Raw genomic sequence first — 17,042 nt, 5'->3', positions numbered from 1 at the left:
CTGTGAGATTTTTACTATTCATCAATACATATCACACAGCTTTGGACATGTCCCTACAACAAGCCAAACCAACTAGTTGTTCCAATGTTTGTCAGCATGCTTTTGTTATGTAAGTAAGTAGGGAATATTCTTTATGCAGTTAAAAAAAGAACCATAAAAGCTGCAAAACCATACAATTTATACATATCAAATGTCAATCAGTTATGCAAACAGTCCCGAACTAACACGTATCAAGCATTTATGCACCATTTCAATCAATAATATTTACCATAACCGGGGAGACCGAGCAGCGGATCCGGAGGGCGAGCGATCTACCAGCGGTGGAGAACAGCGGACTGCAGCGTGACTCTGAGATGGCTCTGGCACCGTTGTGTCGGGTGGTAGGCCCTGAATCATCATTGACTTTGGGCTTCGAGGGATGGGTGGCCGGTGGGGCTGAGTCCATGTCAATTGGGAGAATGAGACCGGTGCTTCTAGTCCGCTTCTTGCTCGAGACATTGCACGGGACGCAAATAGTCCTGGTTCTTTATTGAACTCTGGGTACGGTGTGGGGGAGGGTAGTATTTTCTGCGGGTTGCTTTGAGATGTATAGTATGGGGTGTTAGATTCAACACTAGTTGTGTACATCTTCCTTAGGTCTGCAAGCCCACGGTTCCTGTCAAATAGTTTAGTTTGTGTTATCGAGGCAACAGGCATCTGCAAGTTTTTTCAGTGGGTGGTTTGGGACTCACCTGGGAGGGAGTCAGGGAGGGGAAAGTTGTGGGGTTGGGGTGTTAGCCGGAGGGCCTTGTGGGGGTTGGGGGGATTAGGGATCTGCTTGTGGCCATTTTATTCAGTATGCACTGGGGACTGTGTGGGATGACATGTTGGAGACAATAATTCTGCTGAGGGAGTAGTTGGGTTATCAACACCATCGGTGACTCAGTGTTGGTAAAAGTCTGGACCTGGAATTTTAATGGGCTGGGCAACAAAATTAAGTGAACTTTGGTGTTGCAGCATGTAAAGAGACACTGCCCAGATGTGGTTCTTATTCAGGAATCGCATCTGAGGGGGAGTAGATGTAAGGCCCTGGATCGATTCGGCTATAGAATGGTCGTGCACTCGGGGTTCACACCTGGCCTACGTGGGGTGGGTATAATAGTATGTAAAGCCCTACCCTTTGTTATTTTAGGCACCTTGGTGGATGAGGCGGGTTGTTTCGACGCAGTGGCGGGTAGATGTGAGGGACGCACATTGGTGTTCTGCTCGTTTTATATACCCCCTGGCCTTCATTCTGAGTGCTTACCCAAACTGAGCGCGTTCCTGATCAACTTCCCTGAAAGAATGCTACTTCTGTAGTGGCGACACTAATGTGGCCATGTGCCTGGGTATAGACCCATCCAATGCCCCCACAGGTAGGAGGAGTGACAGTTGCCTATCTGACTTTGTTACTGCAATGGGGATGGGGGACCTGTGGCGGGCACAGAACCCCACACTTAGGCAATACACATTCCACTCGGCACGACATGGGTCCTTTTCCAGGATTGACTATTTCTTTGCGCGAATTGGACCAGATGGGAGACTTTGGCATTACCTCCCACCTAGCCAGGGGGATCTCGGATCATTCCCCTGTTTGTATCTCCCTCAGGGGTCCTGTCGTAAACAGAGCGGTCTTTCCAAGAATAGACCCTTGGCGCCTTCGCAACTCTGAAATTAGTGGTAGGCTTAGGGAGGGATCAGAGCAGTACTTTGGAGAAAATCAGGGATCTGTGGACTCCCAGATTACCATATGGGAAGCATATAAAGCGGTGCTTTGGGGACTGGCTCAGTCGCTTATTGGGGTGAAAAAGAAAGAGGAGTCCCTACAGATTCGGCTCCTGGAGAGTGAGGTTCATTAACTAGAGGGGGAGGCAGCTGCAACCCCTTCCGTGGACACGTACCACCGGCTTCAACTGAAACAGAGAGATCTTAAGGCATTGGCTGAACACGAGGCCCGAGCCTATGAATTGGCCACGCAACACCGGCTATACAATGTAGGCGATAAGGCGCTGGAGTTATTGGTGTGGGTGGAGCGCCGCTACAGAGATTGATAGTGGTTAGCGGCGGTACGGGATGGAGCAGGCAAATTATGCTCATCCAGCGCAGAGGTAGCAGAGGCATTTACAGCCCACTTTGAGAGGGTGTACTCACCTGTATGTACTAGAACGGAGGAAGATTGTGAGGACTTCTTTAGGGACTTTGCATTCCCGGCATTGACTTAAGAGATGAGCAAAAGATTAGAGAAGGATGTCACGGTAGAGTAGCTAGGGAAAGCACTCAACTCCCTACAGTCAGGCAAGGCGGCTGGTCCGAATGGGCTTTCAGTCAAAATTTATAAAAGGCAAGCATCAGTTGTGACTGCCCCCATGCTGGAGATGCTCAAGGAGGCACAAGAGTGTGGGCACTTGCCCCCGGACCAGAGAGAGGCCATGATCGTGGTGATACAAAAGGCTGGGAAGCCGACGTACCAATGTGCCTCATACCGGTCGATCTTGTTGCTAAATGTGGAGGTGAAGGCTCTTGCCAAGGTCCTGGTGGATCGAGTGCTATCAGTGGTCACAGAATTTGTCCATGTTGATCAATCTGGTTTTCTGCCTCAGAGAAGTACTCGCCACAACCTTCGGCGTCTCTACCGGGTTTTGTACATGACTAAGGATGTGGGTGACACCCAGACGGCATTGATGGCGCTGGATGCATAAATTGTCTTTGACCAGATTAAATGGCCTTATTTGTTCATGGTACTACGGAGGTTGGGTTTTGGACCAACCTTCTGCAGCTGGGTACGGCTCCTATATGAGCGGCTGTCGGCCCGGGTGCGGATTAACTGTAACCCTGGGCAAAGCACTATGCGTCTTTCGCGTAGTTTGCGAAGTTTGCGCTACTTCCCACTACGCGAACTGCACATAGCACAGTATAAACACGCGTAGTGTAGTGCAGCGGTCATTTTTTGCTTGCTCGCGGGCCTCAATGTCAAGTTGGCGACCGCGAGCAAGCAAAATGACATTTCGGCGAGACTTTTTCCTCGTTCGCGATCAGCAACATCAAGTTGGTGATCGCGAGCGTGGAAAATAAAACTCCTGGCGAGATTCTCAATGCGGGGAGGTCAGGTTTCTCATTGCGAGTGGTCACGTATGCGCATGACTGCTCGCGATGAGAAACTACCAGTCTGCATTGAGAAAGCTGCCGCTAGAGTAAAATCTACTCGAGCGGCAGAAAACTACAGCTCGCACTGTGAAAGCTGCCGTTTTCAATGATTGCACAGTGCCGGATGCTTGTCAGCACTGTGCAATCATTGAATACGGCATCTTGCGAATAGGGTACTATGCAGTTCGGGTAGTGCTACGCATAGCTCGCTTAGTGCGAAGTGCACTTTGAGTAGCTTCGCGTAGTGCTACTTCGCAAACTACGCCCAGCCCTAGTTAACTGGGCTGTATCTAGGGCCTTCTCCTTACGGAGGGGGACAAGGCAGGGATGCCCTCTGTCCCCTCTCCTCTTTGCCCTGGTGCTGGAGCCCTTGGCTCATTAGATCAGGAGGGATCTTTTGATTTGGGGTCTAGTGGCAACAGATGATTGGGAGGAACGGATATCTCTATATGCGGACAACATCATCCTATATCTGGCAAGGCCATATCACTCGATTGCCCAAGTGGTCCACCTTTTTGAGTTGTTTGGGAGCTACTCTGGCTATACCATCAACTGGTCAAAGTCTGTGATCTTTCCCTTATCGGGTTCTCCCCCTAGAGTTCCATCTAGATGCTCCTCGCTGATGGCCCTGGAAGGACTCAAGTATTTAGGGCTATACATAACTCGTGACAGGCAGGAGTTCTTTAAAAAGAATCTTGAGCCCCAGTTGACTCGCCTACAGGCAGATGTGTCCCACTGGCATACTCTCTCGCTCTCTCTGATGGGGAGGCAGGCCATGTTCAAGATGCTCACACTGCCGAGGCTACTGTATGTGCTCCAGAACACCCCTGAACCTTGTTGTGGGATGGATAGTCCCCTAGGAAAGCGCTACACAAGCTGCACCGGGGGGTATATGATGGAGGGCTGGCAGTCCCGGATGTTAAAATATACTACTAGGTGGCACAACAACAGGTAGTTAATGACTAAGTGTATACTGACAGGAACGAACCCGCCTACAGGTTGGACTGAATGGTTATGCCACTGGGCCCTTGTGAAACTCTCCTGTATGCCTGTAGAACCCAGGGGTTGCTGCCAGATCATATGAGGGTAGTCGACCACTGTTGGAAGGAGGTAAATCGGCTCCTGGGCTGGGCTGGCAAGCTTACTGGGAAGACTCCACTTTGGCAGGGAAACTTGTTATGGGAAGTGGTGATGCTATTGGGGTTCAAGGGTTGGCAGCAAATCGGCATTGACTATATGGGGGACGTCTGGAAGGGAGACACCATCTTCCCTTTCGAGTACCTCCAGAAGGAATACAGTCTTCATACCTCACAGAGAAATCAATATGTGCTCCTCCATCATGAGCTTCAGAACCTTGGGAGCCTCGATGATGAGGATTGGCAGGATGCGCTCCAGTGGCTCAGAGAAATAGCTATCCACTCTAGGTTGCAGCTCGTACAGGTCACAATCCTTCATCGCACATACTACCCTCGCACCCACCTTTATACATGGGGAAGTTGTCTGTCGGCGCTCTGTGAGCGGGTCTGTCATCGGTAGGGCTCCTTCTTTCACATCATTAAGGAGGGCCCGGTGATCAGTACGTTCTGGGTGAAAGTTACAAACACTATGTCCAGAGTTGCAGGAGTGCCGGTCCGGATGGACCTGAAGTGGCTCCTCCTTCTGATCAAGGGGGACAGAGACTGGTCGAGGTATGTTGAAATTTGGCTGGCCCTGGCGGTGGGGGTAGCAAATAGGAATATTGCTAGAGCATGGGGAGTACAGGCGCCTCCTTTGTGGGAGGATTGGCAGCAGGACCTAGACTAGTGGCAGAGATCGGAAGAAACTGTATATAAAAGCAGGGGGTGTACGAATAAATTGAAGAAAATGTGGGCGCCATGGCACAAATACAGAGAGGCGGGTGCCCGGGTGGAAATAAAGTCTTATTATATGGATGAACGACACTTGAAATTATCTGATGTGTAACTCCCGAATGATGTCTGTATTGTTCAATAATTTGCTATTTGTACATGGCATTGTATCATATGGTCTTACAAGCATTCTTAAAATAAAAAGATTTAAAAAAAATATATTTACCATCAAATCTGTACTAAAAATCACTTAATACTATAAAACATTTTAGGTTCAAACAACGGTGTGATAAAACCTTTTTCCACCATTTATAAATATGTGAATACGAAGCATGGTTTAATATGGTGCATGTGCAATGGTGATACCTTGTGGGCCTACCAGTGTTGGTGGGATTATAAAATAAAACAAGTACTATTCATATAAAAATGTATTGTGCTAAAGAATCCCCTCTCTTGAGCCAGGTTTAAAAAAGCACTGCCTTGAGCCTGAACGCTAACAATTCCTCCATTTCTTGATGATAGTGCTAATATGGGACCTGTATGACCACTGTTTGCAAAAATGTATGTGCAAATCTAACAGTGTGTTTCTTAAATGACAGGCAGGAATATAAATGTGGGAATAGTTATTTGCCCACAAACTTCCGTAGCTTGACGGATAATGCAATATTCTTGTCGACTATGTGGCGGACCATGTCAGTTTGTAGTAATTGTAAATATAACAGTGCAGGTCTGCATTGTTTAATGTTTAGGCTCCTAATCAGGGGGCTATAATGCCTTCCTATTCTTGTTATACAAGCCACAGAAAAAGAATAAATGCAACTGGATTGAGCAGAGGCTGAATTGCATCAACACACTTTGAGGTCCTGTTCATAGCTAGCTGTCGAGGGGTAAGCAACCAATAGGTGTGACATACTGAGACGAAATCTCACTAGGTAATACCTATATGAACTAGGGATGTTGAGCAAATACAGTTCAATATGTCTGTTTGTTACTAGCGTACCGTATAATTTGACTATAGTATACTGAGCTCCCCCGCTCTTTTTCTCATCGTGCGATCCATCCATTCTATCTTGCCCATAGCTTTCGTGTGCCTTGTGATGCTCAAAGGGTTAATAAAAAGATCTTGCCTCCCTATCGGTTTGAGTTTGTTTTTAACATATTCCAACCAGTGGATGCTACCTGCCTTGTCTAGCTTCGGACAATCATTGATTGCTGCTTTGGTTAATGCCGCTTCCGGTTGATTCCAAATTGAGACGCATAACATAAGTGGGGCTAATAAAACAAAGTCTCTCACATGTAATTGACCCAGTTCTTCATGACAGGTGGATGCTGGTACAGACCTAGGTATTCGTAACAGTTTGCGTGCAATTTGTTTTTAGCAACCAGCAATTGTAGAGGATCATGTATTCCCCAGATCCCTGCTCCATAGGTAACTGCTGAGACACATCTGGCCTTATACATGTTAAGCAGTACATCCATGGGAGAGAATCCTAATTTTTTTGCAAACTTGTGAATAGCGCCCACATTTTGTTCAAATTGGGAGCATCTAACCTGGCCAAGGTTTTTCCAATTGCATTTCCTATTGAAGGGTAAGCCTAGGTACATAAATGTGCTCACTGTCTCTAATCTTGTGCCTTGGATATAAAATGATCTTGTTTTCCCCCTGTGGATGGTCACAGATCATGGTAAAAGACTTTGTTTTATTAGTTTGCAGCCCTGGAGATCCCATATTTTCCACAAACCCCTCAAGCAGCCTCTGGAGATCCACACCTATTCTACATATAAGGACACAGTCATCTGCGTACATTAATACAGGGATGGTTCTTGTCTCTGCCATCAGTGGATCAGCCACGATCTCTCCTAGGCGTTTCTCCAGGTTGTTGATGCAGATACTAAACAGAAATGGAGCAAGGACACAGCATTGACGTACCCCCTTCCTGTGTTAATTGAAGGGGCACTCTCCCCATTACGGCCACACCTGAAGCATCCCACAACATCCTCATGCAGATTACTCTGGACACAGAACAACGCCACCTCCACCACCAGGTCCCACAGTTTAGTCCAGAGTTTACCTCTGTCAACATTGTCAAACGTTGAACTTAGGTCCATGAAAGTGAAGTATAGTAGTCCTTTATTGGCCCCTAGGTACTTGTAGTGAATATGAGAGAAATGTAAACATTGGCCAATCATTCCTAATCCCCTCCTAATACCATACTGGGGAGCAGTCAAGATCTCATTATTGGTTGCCCAGGTCTCCAAGCACTTCAATATTCTTATCTTATCTTATCTTAAGTGCCATTTGTAAAGCGCACTGTCGCCGAAGCTTCCTGGCGCTGTTATTATTCTTATTCTGCCCGGCAGTTCTGCTCTACTGTCTTTGAGCCTAATTGGAAGGTAACATTTGGTGTCCCCTCTATTGCCCTTTTTAAAGATTGACACAATAAGGGCATTTGACCAGGACATGGAGGGCCCACAGATGATTGCACTATCTAAGACATTGACCAGTAAGGATGACCACAGCTCAGTATTATTCCTAAAAGATCAATTGACACCCCATCAGGCCCCTGTGCTTTGTTATTTGGACATCTAGTCATTGCTAAGGTGACTTCTTCTAGTGTGATGTTCAGCTGATGACGGCCTATCCCTGTGTCCAGGGTTAAGTTAGCGATCATTTGCCTATGGTTTAGATGGCAGGTTTCATTTAAATACCTGGGTGAAATGTATCACCCAGGTTTAAGATTGAATGGGTATATCTGTACTGCTGTTGTGGCCACAAGCAAAGTAAAGTGAATTGACAACTTTCCAAAATGATTTTGAATCTTTCTCCACACAAGCTCTCTCCAACTGCTCCCATGATTCCATACTTAAGCTTGGTTTCCTGTTTTCGAGATTGGCCTTATAAATACATCTACTAGAACGTGTGGCCTCCATGCTCCTTCGAGAGACTTCAGAGCTTCCTTCAGTTGTTTATGTGCTCTAGAGCTGTGGCCATCAAACCACATCATAACCTTTTTTGGGGCAATTATATTGTTAGCAGCTCAAATACTCGCCTACATATTTCGCCTACATATTTCTGAGTATACCTACACAACACTTGAGGGAGAAGCATCACATTTCAAACAGATTTCTACTTTGCAGCTTCGCAACAGGTGTTCAATAACTCCCCTGTGTCTCCCTCCGTCTACCTGCACCTAAGTCCCTGGTTTTCAGAATAGACTACACTAGGAGCAAGCTGCATGGATGCACTGGGTGTTAATCACAGTTTTAATAAAAAGGACTTGTGGATTGTGATCGCTCATATCACTGGGTAAAATGGCATAATTTAAAATGTTCTCTCTAATCTCCATTGAAGCAGCTCTATAGTTGATAAGACTTCCAGGACCTCTCCCTGTAAATGAGACTTGCCTATCATTAACTTCATTTGACAGATCAATGGTAAGCAATAAATTGAGTTTAAACAAAAGAGTATTTAGAGCAATACCACATGGACTATGATTGAAGTGCGAGAGGTCCGGGAAGGAGGTCTCACCCAATCCACAGACAAGATTGCTAGCGAATGGACACTGCTTCCGAATAAAATGGCCCATCCACAGTATGCAAAAGTCTCCTAGCATACTTCCTATAACTTTGTTAAGAGCAGAACCCGAAGACCTTATTATTGTACAATCACTTGCATCAAAATTATTATGTTAAAAATTGATCTAGCTCACTAGGGATACAATTCCCATTGAGCTACATATAATCTAGAAGAGGTGCAAATCTACAACCATATCCATTATTTTACAGGCATTGGTTGTACTAATTAGAATCAGTAAAACCCCGCTATTATGACCATGAGTAGCAGGTACCGCTGGAGTCGAAGTGGCATGATATCCCTTCAGGTATATCTGATCACATGCCCAGGTCTCTTGTAGCCAAATAATCTGGTATTCACTAATCATATCTAGCCACTCCGGACCTTGTGGTGTATGTGCAATCCCAGCAATATTCTAAAATAAAACCTTTGTGTTTCACCCTTCATGTGCAGCTATTAGGTGAAACATTGTTGTTCTTCCAGCGATCATAATGTGTTTTAGAAACAGCATTATCCAGTCAGTCGACATCTGCAAGTGCTGAAAAGCGATTGTATGTTGGTATTGGGTATGAAGTAGTTTAATGATTAACCAACATGGACCTCCAAGCATCAGTGTGTAGATGTTTCAAAGTTTGGGGGCTGTAAAGGAAGCTAAGTGAGACTGCTTTTATGCCTTGGGTATAGTTGTTACAAGAAGGTCTATGCAGAACAGTAGTAGCTCCTGGAGGGAGTTCTGCCGGGCGGTGATGCAGGGCAAGGGAGAGGCAGGGTGGGGGGTAGTAAACCCCAGATGCAGCTCTAGCAAATAGCTTCGATATATTTATTTATTTGTATACTTACCTTCGTTCGGCCATAATCCGGATTTACTACTACCCCCCACCCTGCCCCTCTCCCGCCCTGCGTCGCCACCCAGCAGCACTCCCCCAAGGAGCTGCTTCTGATGCAGAATGGAGCCATTTATATGTACATTGGTAAAGTTGATAATAATACAGTCACCTTGTTCCCGTTTGAATATACACAGATTGGTTACCCTATTGTCATTCCTGAGAGGGATTAGACCCTGCTGCTTGGTTGGAGTTGACCTACATGAGGGGCATTGTGTATTTTCTATATTTGTGCTGGCGTCACAAAGAGTATCTGGTGCAGAACTGTTGCCTGTAAAGGCCAGGGCTAAAGCTTTTTTTGTGGCATCCAGCCTTTCTTCTGCAATCCCAATTTCATTATTATGGCCCCCATAGCATCAGTCAAAAAACATGTAATGGTATTAGCTGAATGTCGTGCTTAATTGCCACACCAGATGTGTTGGATGTGTCATATTAGACCTCAGAGGGTGCATGGGGGCAGCCTCACTGGTCCTTGAAGAGACCCACTGATACCGGGGTCAACTGGTGTCAGTGTCCTTAGTCCTTACGGGCAAGGGGCTTGTCCATCCAGTCATCCATAGCTGTTGCCGTTGTCACAGTCCTAGAGTCCAGATTCCAACAGCAAAAAACACCTTCTCTCCCTTCTGCAAGAGTTTTGTAAATGGGGTTGGAAGGAAGACAGGCACCCCTGGCCAATCATAGGGTGCCACATCACACCTCCCTCGTCCCAAAATATCTGCACAGCATTGTGGGGCTGATCTAGATGGTGCCATCCAGAAGTCACTTTTCACAACTCCTCCAGGAGCCTCAGCTCCGCTCCTAGCTCACACCAATGCCAGGCCCTTCCCTGGTAACCCTTTAGAGAGGAGCCCCTCCTTTGTTAACCTCAGTTGTCTGTGCTTCTTCTTTTATTCAGTGGGCCTGGGCTATGCCCAGCTGTGATACAGTTTGAAAGCCAATTAACAGATGCTGATTTTCTTCTCCACCACTTCCTCCTTAGGCACTCAAGGAGGCACCATTAAATACTACTTTTTATGTGGGGAGGCCTTCGTTCCCTCTGCTTAAAAGCAGTGCCATTAACTTGGCCCAACAGGGTGACAAGAGACCTGGGCTCCTATCCTGAGCTCAGTCAGAAAAATATTAATATTTTGAACAGTCAAAGTATTCTTGTATGATCATGGGAGCTGCATAGTCAGACTGGATGCACGTTTCAACCCATTTTCATACCTCACAGGTCTTTGTATGCCTGAGGGAAACGAAGCTGCACTCTAAAGCAATATTTCCCCCTACTTGTTTAATACAGTAACACTGCTGACAGAACATTATACCATACTGACTTTATCAAGTAGTGCTGATGGAGCGAGATTTTAAAATAAATGTGTTTTTGACTCGCAAAGTTAAACTTCCATAACAAAATAATTATATTAACGTGAATGGAGTGAATATTACTAAACCAACCTAGATTAAATTGCAAAACATTACATAAGGAACTAATATGTGTGCTCATATATGTGCTTTATGTTGCAAATGCTTGTTTGTAAAAAAATAATAAACTAATCTTATCTGTTGTCTTTGTCAAAATTAAATGCGGCTGTTTTATTAATGGCATGTGCTTATTTTGTGTGCTTATGGTATGTCTTTTCGTCCTTATGTTGCACAATTTTGTTTGTTGCTTTATTTGCTTCAGCTAGGTAATATAGATTAATGGATTAGTAATTAGCAAAGGTGGGTGGGTAAGTGAACGAACTCTAGTTCTATCATTAATTGATGTTTTGTGTTTGTTTATATATTAGTTTTACGAATGGGCCTAAAGAAAATGCCTGGCAGTGCTGCAGTTTATGTAACTTGACCAGAGTGAAGCCTTCACTCATGCGCAGAAGAAAGAGTATTTTGCTGAGCTGACAACGTTTCGTGCAGAAATAATTATGGTCGAGTCGGATGTTTTCTTGGAGTCATAGCCAAGGACAGGATGCTGAATGGCCTGCCAAGATTAGGAAGTGTAAAGTTTCTCCCCGGGAAAAGTATCTTTTTGAGGAAGCAAAAAGGATGGTGAAACTAAGAACAATAAGGGCTATGATGAGGTCCCGGACTTGTTCAGGAGAGCATGACCCAATAGTGGACTGACATGGCTCAGTCAATCGAAAGTTTGGATTTTTTTAGAAAAATGTGCGATAAAGATACTTTAGTTAGTCAGAAAAGGTATAAAAACTGTACCCATGGGAGGGAGGGGGCTCTTGCTGCTCATCTTCTCCCGATTCCTGTTAGACTTGACGTGCTGACGGACTCTTTGGAGCACGTAAGGATTAATAGGGTTAAATGACTTTTATCTTTATTCCTTTAGGTGAAGTGAGTTTTAGACAGGGAAATTAGGGCTTAGGTGATGGAAAACTATTTATTCTACAATTAACATGTTATTTGATTTTACTTGGAACTGTCAGACTAATTTGCTATTCCTCTAATAAAATGCACTTTTCTTGAAATAAATAGTTAATAAATAAGATTTTTGAAAAGACAAGCTGGTCTTGTTATTTCATAGTCATTACCATCAGCAGATCCATTTGCCTAAGTGACTTAATTAAATGCAAAAGCTTTACAAAACCATGGTGAAAACATTATACTGCGGCTGTATATAAATATGTATATAATTTGTGAATAGGTTTTATTAATTAGGTCACATGATTCAGTTGCTCAAAATATGTCTCGTTAGTTTATGGGCCTTGTGAGTATTTTATGATTAATGGTGAATATTGGGAAGATGGGTAGCATTGCTATGACATATTTTCTATAGGGGATGCTGGATCAATTCTCTGGCAGCAGAGTTACGGTTGCTATGGTAACTGACATGCTACATGGTAGTTACATAGGATCGATGTTTAACATATATTGAGTTTGTTCATTTGTTACATGTAGTCGAAAGCTTTTTCCTGCAGTGTGAAAAATCCTAGTTGTGCCGGCATATGAGTGGTGTGACAAATGAAGTTACAAAGTGCATTTGTTCTGTTTCAAAATAGTGGTATTGTCATATATCACTAGTGTTGTGGACGTACAACACAAGTTTATGGACTATAGGTGTGTATGGTTAAATGCAATAGTGAGGATTGTCTATGAAATTGTAGCTTTTGAGTATAGGGACTTAGAGCCTGTTTTAAAACTCACTGCGAAAAGAGTAGTAGAATTTTATCTGAGCTTGTGTGAAGGGTAAGGAAGCGTCGTCTATTCTTACTGGCAAATGTGGATTTCTATGGTTGGTTAAAGTCCTACCAAGATTTCATGTATGTATGGTTAGGGATACTTTCCGTTTGAAAGTGCGTAAATGATTTTGTAAATTCGTTCGAGTCAAACTTTGAATTGTTACCTTATGTACATTCAGATGGAAACGAGTAAAAGATTACTTTATCAACAATTGTATATTCTGTGAGGGTAGCGTCGTCTATTCCACGCAAAGAATACTTGTATGTAAAGGCTATCACTTTATTTTAGTGAAACAGGCAAATGGTTTGTTTTGCTGTTGTTATTAATTGAAATTCGTTGAAAAAGTTTCTTAAAATGGCGCTGTGAAAATATTTTGTGAAGGAGGGGTGAGGGCTAGGAGTGAGAGACGAGAAGCTGCAGCGGCAGTATACGTCACAAGGGTCCGCGCTTTGATTGGCTAACATACGTCACAGCTAGTGCACTGATTGGTTCACGTGACAGAGTCAAGCTGTAAGCTGATTGGCTCTTCTAGAAAGCGGCAATTATAATGGTTGAGCAAGGTGGTGAAGTGGCTTAACCAGATTGGCTTGTTGGTGTGTTTCGCGCACGGATTGGTTGGTTTTGCGGAACAACCAGGAAACATTTACGATCATTTTAAATTAAACAGATTTGATCAAAAACATGAGTTATTATTACAGAAAAGAGGAAATGAAGCTTACATGGCTTCAGAAATTGAAAAATATATTCTCACCTGATAAGAAAATTGAAACGCGAGGTGGAAAATTACTTCATAAATACAAAACACCTGCAGCCTATATGGAAGGTGAATATGGTTATCATACTTGCCTTTGGTTTGATAATTGGATGGATTATACCAAGAATGATGGTGTATTAGCATGGCCAGAAGACGGATCATTTAATATGAGAATTTTGAAAAATGTGAGAGAAAAAATGACGGCTCTTGTACCAAAGCCTAGACCAACACAATTTGAGGCTTTAGTTGAATGGGAGGATGAGATGTTTGTAATTCAAAGCGAAAGCAGTGGTATAATAAGAAGTCCAAAATCAAATTTTAAAAGAGAAACTCATGAGGATAGAATGCGTCGATGGAGACAAGCAGACATATGTGATGGTTTATACCCAGTAAGAGTAATGATTACTGAAATACCAGGTCAAAAGAATTCTCAAAAGAAAAATAATATTGAAGAAAGTGAATTAGAAGATCCAGTTTTAGAAGAAATATATCTTACAAATAAGAAACAGACTCCTTCAAAACCAGCTTGTTCATGGTCTACCCCAATGGTTTCTACAGGAACCACTCCAAGTGCACCTCCACTTAATGAGGAATCACCCAGATTTTACCCGAATAATACAGAAACTCCTGAGAGAATAGAAACAAGAACTAATTCTAGTGCATATGGTGAAAGTATAAATTTTCCTGAAACTCCAGTTTCAAGAAATGACACTCCTTCCAGAGGATTAATGGGTGCTGGAAGAGATGAGGAAACTCCAAATACTTCAGAATATTTACGGTCAAATGAAGAATTAATTCGACAATTAACTAAAGGAATGGAAGCAGTAAAAGTTCCAGTAACGATTGGTCCTGTTCAACCTGTATTTGATCAGGGAGAAATTAGACATCCAGGTTTGACTGTTCCATTAAATGCAGAAATTCATAAAGTGGCTGAAAATTTTTACTCGGAATTAACTGAAATTCATCGAGAGAAAACAATGATGCCTGATTTAACTTTTAATCCAGGTTCATTATGCAGAACACAAATAGGTGCAGAATCAGATACTGTTTCTCCAGAAAAAAAGTGTTGAGAAAACAGATTCAACTTCAAAGCTTGATGTCGCGAGACTTAAAGCAGATTTGGAGGAATTAATCATTGGCACAATTGGTCCTGACAGTTTAAAGCATTATCAAGATGATGAATTGTTATTCATTTGCAAAAGCGTACAATGGAAAACAAAAAATAAATATGAACAGTTAGAAGAATTAGCTGCAGAATTAGAAATTGACTTGAGCAAACATAAAAATTTGGGAAAACATTACAGATTAGAATTTACTGAAAAATACATTGGGAATTCTAATGCGATGGGAAAAATTCTGCATATAAAAGATTTGATTGTGTACATCAAAAAATTGGGTGATTTAAGCAAATGGAGAGTGAAATGGACAAAGAAAAGAGAAGAAGAAAGGAGAGAAAGGGGCATGGTGGCTAATCATTACCCAATGAGAGAAATAGCAGGAGGTGGTTATGTGCATGTTCCTTGGTCTAGACAGGACATTTTGTTGTTCACAAATGATTTTCCTCGGTTGAGAGAAAAGCCAGTAGAATGGTATCGACAGGTAGACAGATTTATAAAAGTTTCAAAAGTTCTGTGGATTGATCTGGATGGATTCTTTGACATTGTTGTACCATCAGATTTTTCGACAGAATGTAAATGTAAATGTATTTCAATTTATATAGCGCACGTTTCACCCAGGGGTCTCAAGGCGCTTGCTTAGGGAACCCGTCCTGGTATTCCCCTGTGAGAGATACCCCGGCAGGGTATTCACAAGGTGAAAGCCAGGCATCCTGCCGCGAGGGGCCGTAGTGGAGATTAAGCAAGCTATTGCCCAGAGTCGCAGAGTGTGACCCCGTGAGTCAAGTAGGCACCGGAGCGAGAATTGTCGAGTCCGTGGAATTTTTGAGCCCGAGACCCGCCGAGGCGGGAATCGAACCCTGGTCCACGGCTGATCTCAGCTTCCAGGTCTGCCGCCTCTAACCACTGAGCCACACTTCTCCAGTCTCTGTAAGTTGGCCAAAGGTAGAACCTGCTCGAGATGAAATAACAGGTGCTCCGTCATCAGAGGTTATGGGTCTGTATGATAAAGTAATTTACTGGTTGAAAAATAAGATTCCCCCAAAAGAAGTTGATTGGGTCAAAATAGACAGAACAAATCAGGAGCCAAAAGAATCGGTGCATTCATTTTATGAAAGACTACTGTTGTTTTTTAAATAGTACAGTGGCTATGAAAAATTAAGTGAAAAGGACATGAGCCACTTCATATATAGATTTGTTTATGGCTTGAGACCTGAAAATGGTGAGATGATTAGAAATGGAATTGTTGGCTGGCAATCACTTTCAGTTGATGATATACTGAGAAAGGCTAAATATTGTAGTGACGAGATAGACGTGAAACAGAAAAAGCTTAAGGAAAAGGCAATGTGGGCACAGGTGAAAGTAGCTGAACAACAGATTGCAAATTTGGAAAACAAAAATGTCAATGTTAATCAGAATCAGAGTCAAGGAAAATTTAAGGGCAATTTTAATAAACCGAAATTTAATGTTAATATTGAAGAGCTAAAACAAAAGTTACCCTGTTTTAATTTTGGCAAAATTGGACACTGGAAGCGCGAGTGTAAAAATAAGCCCAGAAATTTTAAAAATGCATCAATAAATCCACAGATGCAGAATGATGTAATTGAAAGCAGTCCTTGTAATTCACCGATTATGGGGATCAAAAAGCCAAACGGAACGTACAGAATAGTACAGGACTTGAGAAAGGTTAACCAAATAGTTGTTCCATGTTGCCCAGTTGTTCCAAACCCGGCAGTGATTCTTTACCAAATTCCGCATGATGCAGAATGGTATACAGTCATTGACCTTTGTAATGCGTTCTTTACTGTTCCATTGCATCCAGATAGCCAGCAAATGTTTTCGTTCCGGTTCCAAGACCGCATATTAGCATGGTGTCGTATCCCTCAAGGGTATACAGAGAGTCCATCTATCTTTAATCAGTTGTTAAAAAGATCCTTGGAGAATCTAAATTTACCTGGAAAATCGACATTAGTTCAGTACATTGATGATCTCCTCGTAGCAGCAAAAACCCAAGATAACTGTGTTACAGATACAATTACTCTTTTGAATCACCTGGCAGATGAGGGACATAAAGTATCTCCTGCAAAATTACAGTTTTGCAAACAAGAAGTAAAATACCTTGGGCACAGAATTGCAAAGGGAATTAGACAAGTGACAATTGAAAGAATAAAAATAATACAGGGAATGCAACCTCCAAAACGACAGAGACAGGTCAGGATGTTTCTAGGAATGGTTGGTTATTGGCGCCAATGGATTAGTGGATTTTCATTAATTGCAAAACCATTGCAGAGATTAACAAAATCAGATATAAGAGATCCAATTATTCTCACAGAAATTGAGATGCAAGCTTTTGAAAAGCTAAAGAGAAGTTTGTGCGAAGCACCTGCTCTAGGTATGCCAGACTATGAAAAGGATTTTGAGCTGTACTGTAGTGAAAGAGAAGGATGTGCATTGTCTGTTCTAATTCAGAGACATGGGAAACTGAGAAAGCCAATAGCATATTTCTCAGCAGTACTTGATCCTGTTGCAAAAGCA

The sequence above is a fragment of the Lissotriton helveticus genome, chromosome 11 (assembly GCF_964261635.1).
Source record: "Lissotriton helveticus chromosome 11, aLisHel1.1, whole genome shotgun sequence".
NCBI classification, from domain to species: domain Eukaryota; kingdom Metazoa; phylum Chordata; class Amphibia; order Caudata; family Salamandridae; genus Lissotriton; species Lissotriton helveticus.
The sequence above is the reverse complement of the archived record's forward strand: the minus strand, read 5'-3'. Positions refer to the sequence as shown.